The 8207-nt window shown below is 33.3% G+C and overlaps 1 pseudogene; it reads right to left on the bottom strand.

Annotated features, from left to right (window-relative positions):
* Nucleotides 1–7554: 7554 nt before the first annotated feature.
* LOC122115132 lies at nucleotides 7555–7654 on the bottom strand (annotated as a pseudogene).
* Nucleotides 7655–8207: the final 553 nt, after the last annotated feature.

Here is an 8207-nt window from a genome sequence, read left to right as displayed (position 1 = left end):
TTTGCTAAAAGTTTCTTCCAGAAAATGTTATCAATTACTTATAAGTGATGGATGATTCCTAGATATTCCAGTTATCACATACACTTTTTGATTGAGTTATCTCTGTATAAACTCAAAAAAAACCCAAAATAAACATAATAAACAGAATCACATCTTTGTTTTAAAAACTGTAGTTTACAAAGAATTTTTAGCCAACAATGAAACCATCTTTTTAGGTATTCTGCAATTTGTGTGAATTATTTTTAACTATATATATATATATATAGCTGACATGAAATTCACATGTAATTTATTTATCTCCTTTTATTGTATACATTTTAGTGCTTTGGAAGTGAAGGGTACAATCAGACGTTTTCCAAGCCTAATTTTCACAAACTTGCATTTCTTCAAGTAGAAATGCTGTAAATTTTATTGAACCCTAAGATATGTATTTAAATGTTTTTTTTCATGCATTTGTTTCTAACGCATTTATAAGATTATTTCTTTGTTGCTTTGTATGTCCCTCCCCCACAGTATAACCCCTGCTTTCACTGTATATGATGTCGGTATAATTTGTGGAGGGGAAGGGGAAAAATGAGTCGTTTAAATAAGGATACAGGTGGACCCGTTGCAGCAATAGAAGTACAAGTTGTCAGGTCGAAAACGAACTTTACAACTTTGGTGGGGGGGGAAGATTAGGTGGGGGGAGGGGAGGGCTGGGAAAGGATGTGAAGGGTAAAAAAAGGAGGAGGCTACAATGTTTGATAGGAAATGTACTCATTATCATGTAATTGTAACCCCTCTGTGCAGTATATTCACAATAATAAAAATAAAAGAAATTAAAATAAATTAAAAAAATGCTGTAAATTTTAGAACAGACATTAAAATAGATACAAAATTAAGTTACAGGAATTTGTCCTCCATATATCCTTTATAGTGTGTCTTTTCAAAACTTGTTTGGGGATTATTTCCAGATTCTCACACATACTATTCAAGTGCACTGTCAATGAACTACATTCCCTGTCCAAATAAGTTTTTTACTTCTCTTTACTAATACATAGAAGTGTAATGGCTGGATCATATACAATTCTCTTTGACCTTTAGAAGACTTGAAAACTTGCTTGCAAAATTGATTGCAGTATTATACAAATCATTCTGCTATCTAGAGTATATCAATTTCTCCACAAATGCATTACTATATTTTCTGTCATCTTTTTATATTATGGACATAGAAATGAGTTTTATTTTTATTTTTTCTTAGTTACTAAAGAGGAGCTTAATTCATTTGCTCTTCTTATTGACCATTAATTTACATATATTCTTTAAAGAAATAACCTGTTCAGGAAAAAAAATTATATGTAATTAGAAGATATAAAAGTACTTAAGACTCAGGATCATTGTCGAATTAACACTGTAGCATTAACAAATATGTGCCCTCTATCTGTTGGATAGGTTTTCACTTCTTTCATAGAATTATGAAAGGTCATCAGTTGATATTAACCCATTTATTCTTGCTTTTCTTTAGCCACTAATATTTTCCATGTCAAATGTTTAGAATCCTTTACTGATCCAATGTCATGAATTTTTACATTTACATATTATCGGTTTTTATATCTCACATTTAGTTTGATAATCATTTTTTATTTCAAATTTTTGTATAAGGTTTAAGGTAGTAATCCAAGATCATTCTTTAAATCTAGATAAGCAATAGTGCCAATACACCTATTTAAAATTCTATTTTTATTTGATAAAGTTCATGGCATCCTTTTAAAAATCTTTTGACCATAAAACTAAGAATTTATTTTTGATAAATCTGTTACATTCTTCTGTGTGTCTGTTCTTATAGTAGAGCTATTTTGTCCTAACTACTAAACATGGTAATAAGATTCAAATCTAGTATGAGAGCTCAAGCTACACCATTTTACAAGATTGTTCTGAATGATCTGTATTCCTTGAACTTACATGCGAGTTTATTGAGCATGTGGACAAATATCCAATAACACAGTTATCTAGATGTTTGATAGTCACTCATATTTTTCACCTTGGGAAAACACAAGGCCCCAGATATTATATAGAGAAAAATGTCTTTAGAGAATGCTTGAAGCCACTAAAATTAATTTAGGAATGAGTTAAAATTTAGATAACATTACAGCATAATAAAGATGAATGATAATGACTTGAGAGTTGTACTACAGAGGAGAGTGAGAGGGGACAGAATGATGGACCATATAGGAGCTGTATGCCATTAGTATTTTGTTTCAAAAGACAGAAAGACTACAGAGAAGAGAAGCAGGAAAATAATCAACGTGTCCTGAAACAAGTTTCTTTTTAATACACCTAATAGTGTGGGCTGAGAGTCAGAGAGGATTGGAAAAATAAAATAGAAAATAAAGCATTCTGTAGACCTCTTACAATGTAAAGAAATTGTAATAGGAATATGATAATTATTTTCCAAAGAATTAGATTTAGAATATGATATCCAGGTGCGTGCTCCATATCTCGCTATCGATGGCTATATCTCTAATCATTTCACTATGGATATTTTTAGAATAAGGTCTCACAGTTTCCCAGGCTCTCCGGAATTACAAACCTATTTGCAGTTCCTCCTATAGCTAGAAAATAAAGCCACAAATCACCATGCCCAGCTCAAACTTTTTTAAATTCAAGTACAAGAAATTAAATTTTCAAAAAGTGACCAGGTAATGAAGCCTTTCTTAATAAAGTATGTGCTTCTTGAAATTACAGTTAGTATTTGTTACCTGTTGTTAAGGTATATACTTATTTTGGTGGGGATTTCAACTTGGTGTATTGTTCTTGCTAGGCTGGCATCATATCAGTTGTTAATTTTAGGATAGGGGTTCCCTTTCCACAAGAACATGCACCTGATCTGTCCTTTTAGCCTTCCCATCATCAAAGGCATCAGAGTTGCACTATCTACCATGGCTGGCCTTGATCTTGCAGTCCTTCCAATTTTAGTCTCTAGATAGTGCAGGATGGTGGAAATGCTCCAATGCACTCAGCTATAGATCAAGGAAGTCCACTAAAATGTGGCCTGGGTTCTGTTCTCAAGCCTCCTAAGTAGTTAAGAGTACAGTTGGGAGCCCTGCTGCCAAGCAGTAAATATTTTTAAGCAATTAGACCTATATGACTTAGACTTGTGATTACCTCAGGAAAAGTAAAAAACAGCAGTGAAGCATAGAGGACAGGCAGCATTTTAACTAGCTATTCAGAGACTGAATCAGCTTAGCTACCTATTCAGGAGGCTGAGAACTGAAGGCCACTGTTCAAAGCCAGTCCAATCATGACAATACATGTGATTATCTCCAAAGAACCATAAGTGGAGTAGTGGCTCAAGTGTTAGACCACTATCATTGACCACAGAAGCTTTGGGATAGTGTCTAGGCACTATCAAGCCTCAGCAATGAATAATGCATGCATGAGAAATGCACATGCGTGTGTGTGTACACGCACATGTGTGCACGCACACACACACACAAATGAGTATTTCAATGCAGAGTTCTTTATTTTTTTACCTTGCTGTACTTTATTTCCCTGTATCAGTCCACCAATTAACAAATCAGCTAAGCACCTATTTTCATAAAACTCATCATGTTTCTCTAAAGTCTACTCTCTTTTTGGAAGCCTGCTTTTATTTGACATAAAAGTAAATTATTCAGGAGGTCAAGTAATCTCCCTCAACTCTGTAGTGTTAGCTGATTTTTTAGGCCCTCCCTAGCAATATGATTCTGTGAAATCCTGCATCAAGCAGCGTATTTCATTCACGAGAAGGGAAGCCTCTGTCAAACAATTAGTAATAGGTTTTTCTCCTCCTGGCAAGCATCTGAGTTTTATTATATTGGTATAATTCATGATAAGTCTGTGAATGCCAAAGACTGCTGTGAAAATAAAAAGACCCTTCTCAGTGATTAGCATTTGTATACCATTCATAGATATGAAGATGTTTAAATATTACTGAAATTGCTTTGGAATAAATAAAGTTCACCTTGACTATCTTGAGAAAGAAGAATTGGTTTCTCAGCACTTTAGGTAAGAACTTGAGTGAAAGAAACCAAAGGAAAAGTGAGGAACGACTGAATATATATATATTCAAATGAAACAAACCAACCCAAGAAAACACAAATTAATTCAATACTCAAGAACCTGCAGGAAATGCAAAGATTTATTTAAAAAATCAGCTATGATAAACTTATGAAAAACCTGACTATATGGGAGTCTACCGTTGTGAGGATAGTGGTTAAAGCCCAGACTGGACACAAAGATCTGTACACAATGCCAGACACCTGTTATTCTAAATTCCAGGAAGAATAATATCAAGTGGACTGAGCCCATGATCATACACAAATAGGAAGCCAGATTCTATCTGAAAATTATTCTGGATAATTTAGGGCTGGGGACATGACAAACTGGTAAGAACACCCATTTAGGAGACACAAGACACTAAATTCAAACTCTAATTTTATGGATGTTAAAGAAAAAAGCCATGACTTCAAAGAATTGGAATAATTGTAAGATTTGAGTATATGTGTGGAGAAAAATCCATTAGAGAGATAGAGTGAACCCATGTTGCAATGCTTTCTACTTAAGTGATAATGTTATGTGGTACTCCAGACATAACAGAGTTACCTTGCAAAGGTAACTGAGCATGGATGTGCATTTGGGTGATGAAAATACTCTATTTACACAGGTATTAATTAAATAGATTTTTTCGGTAGATTGTAGTTTTTGAAATAAGAGGCTGGGTGATATCCCTGAGCATTTTCTCCACATGTGACCACTTAATTTATTTTTAATTAATTAATTACTTAATTAGTTTCATCCTAATACTAGAGGTTGAAGTCAGGGCCTGGCTCTGTCCCAGAATTTGTTATTTTTTGTTTTAGTTTTCTCAAGGCTAGCATTTCACTGCTTGTACCATAGCTCCATTTCTAGCTTTTGCTTGTTACTTTCAAACCAAAATCTCATGGACTTTTTTTTCTTGGTCTGGTTTCAAACCACAATTCTCAGATTTCTTCCTTCTGATTAGTTAGGATTAAAGCCATGATCCACCAGTGTGGTTTCTAATTTTTCTTCTATACTTATTTAATGCACATATTTAGATAATAATGTAAAACTAAGAGTATAGAAGAGAGATGTACAGTCATGATATTGTCCTGTCTCAAATTCAAGTTAGTAATATAAATTTCTTCCTAAGACCATACAAAAAAATACCATAATATAGTCTAAGAGAACTCACTATTGAACAGATGAGCTTTAAGAGCTTTCTAATAGATCCATTATTTATTGTTACTCAACATTAGGAAAAATGTATAATGCAGTAAGTAAAATAGAAGTCCTTTGGAAGACTACTTAAATTCCTTGTTTTTTTAAAGACACTTGTTTTCATTTAAAAAAAATAGGCCTGTCTATTGTCTTCATGTGATTTTGATGATTGAAGATGCTTAATGAAAAGTCAAAATGTATTAGTAGTCCTTTGTTATCAATTCTGACCTTTTCTTTTTTGGAGAATATAATGATCAAAACAAGAGTTCAGAATCAGCAAGCAATAGTTCAGAATCATGCTTCCAGTGCAAGTGGGTCACCAGTAAGTACTCCTCAATACCAGTTTCCACAAAGTTTTCTCACAGATACAATCGGCCTGCCTTTTCTAGCTGCTTTCCTAGCCTATATCTATTCCTTCATTGTACAGGAAAAGTGTGATTCAACTGATTTCAGATAGATCCAATACTAGTACTATCAAGGATTTAGATTCTTATGTAGGCTATTAAAAAGGTATTTACTAATTTCAACTAAATACATAAATTCTATTTCCATCTTTTTTAAAACAAATTTCTGCTTGTTCTATAAATTGATCAGAGGCATGGATTTTGTGGATAGCTCATCTCTCTCTTTCATGGCTCTCATAGATAATATGAGTGCTCCATAATTATCCTTATTTATATTGTTTTATATTTTGGATTGCGTCATTTCACTTTCTGCACTGCCATTTCCCAAATCATTTATATAGGAGGCATTATTTCACATTTTCTCATTCCTAGAATAAGTTGCACATGAAGACACCACTGGTCCTCATTTTCAGTCTGTACCTTTGAATATGGAGGAACATCTTTCCTCTGCTCTCCATTTATTCCCTAATCTCCAGTTAGAATAATTTCAAATAGTAAAAATGGAAAAAGAAAATAAATCATGGTGAAAAAACATACGCAGAAAATTCACCAGATATTTCTGACCAGTTCAACCAACATGAACTATTAGAGAAATACATGGACACCTAATTTCCACTGGCACTCAAAGTATCTGGTTAGGCAATTCTGATGAAGATGAGGAACAAGATGAAAAAGTGAGGAATGTCAACAATTGCAAGAAAAAAAATGGAGAAAGATCCAAGCAAATTTCTTCCTTGGGCTGCTCAAAATAACCAGCTTACTACAGTGCAGAGAATACTTTCCAAAAAGGCCACTCATGTGAATACTAGGGATAACTATGAGTATACCCCTCTTCATCGGGAAGTCTACAGTGGACACTTAAACATTGTCCGTGAGTTGGTGGCTCAAGGGGCACATGCAATAACTGCAGATGGCTGGACACCCTTGCACAGTCCATATATGTGTAATAATACCAGAGTGGCTTCTTTCTTCTTCATGATGCAGATACAAATGCCCAAACTAAAGGCTTCTTGACCCCCTTGCATCTTGCTGCTGGTAATTGAGATAGCAAAAATACACTGGAACTGTTGAACCAATATGTCAAACCAGGTCTGAAGAACCACTTGGAAGAAACTGCATTAGATATTACCAAAAGGATAAGTATGTATCACTACCTCTTTGAAGTTGTGGAAGGCTGTACAAATTGTTCTCTTAAATCCTAATGATTCGGTAAATTTTCTTAAATTTCAAAAATGTCATTAATTCCTTTGTGTCAACCCAACATATTTTCACAATCCAAATAACAACAACATCTTATAGTAACAATTCACGGATTCTGTGGTGTTCTTCCAAGTGAATTGCCTGCTTTTGATGTCAAAATGTATTCAAGAGTTTTTGTGTACATCTATAATTATTTATGCAGAGTTTGTGATTTCGTTAATCAGAAATAATTTTCACTTATCTGTTGAAATGAGTAGTATAGAAACTCAAGATATTTCCGGTGTTTGTCTGAAAAAGTATATTTTAAAATATTCTATATTCTATGTTTGTATAGTGTCCATAATCTATTTTATTCTCTCCTAGATATAATACATTGAATTCTACATGGTTTTATAACATATAAGTTCATTAATGTGTCCTTTCAGATTGCATTCCATATAGAAACAGTTTAAGATTCCTTTTTTTCCCCTAGGTCCTTAAAGTATTATATTTCTTTGGGATAAAACGACAATGTTGTCTAATTTCAAAAGTTGTGTAAAGGTTATGATATGTAAAGGCCTTTCTAAGGTGAAAATTTAATACATTGATGTGAAAGTAACTTTTAATTATATGAATTATGTGTATTGTTACACTTGTAATTTTGTAATCAACTTTTTAATAGCTGTTTTTCATTTCTTGCATCTGAAGAATGAAAAATTTTGATTACTTCACAAATTTTCATATCACCCTTGTACAAGTGCCATGTTATTCTCTGTATTGTTGTAATTTTGGTATACAACCTGCTGAAGAATGTAGTACCTTGTAAATTTAAGTAGTTAATGATGAAATATTTATACAGGCTTATATGCTTAGGAGCCTATTTGTAACAAGGAAACCTTCTTGTTCCTAAAAATGCTATTAATCTTATTTCCCTAAAATTCTGTGAATAGTTGAAAAAATATGTTGTTCAGTTGATTGCTCACATTTGCAATCCTTTTGTCAATGACTATTTTAAGTCTTTTTCATTTAGAATTTGATCATACCTTCAAGTATTTATAGCTTAGTCCAAAGGAGACGGCTTTTTCAAGTAATTATTTATCCAACTGTGTTAGCTCTGTGAAGCCAATGGATTCAAAGTAAGCCTTGTTTAAGAGATACTTCTAAACATATGCAGTTGAAATTTTCCCAAATGAGGTCTTATTGGCACAAATGTCTACCTCACCCTTTACCCTTCTTCCATGTAGGAACAGACCAACCAGAATATCTTACTCTGACAGCATAGATTGTATTACTGGAACAAAACTAATCTTAGTTACAAGGGATCATAGAGAGATGAACAGTTCAGCCAGAACTGTTCATACTAGA

The sequence above is a fragment of the Dipodomys spectabilis genome, unplaced genomic scaffold, assembly GCF_019054845.1.
Source record: "Dipodomys spectabilis isolate Male_0828 unplaced genomic scaffold, ASM1905484v1 ptg000117l, whole genome shotgun sequence".
In the NCBI taxonomy this organism is placed as follows: Eukaryota; Metazoa; Chordata; class Mammalia; order Rodentia; family Heteromyidae; genus Dipodomys; species Dipodomys spectabilis.
This window is presented reverse-complemented; position numbering and strand designations above follow the sequence as displayed.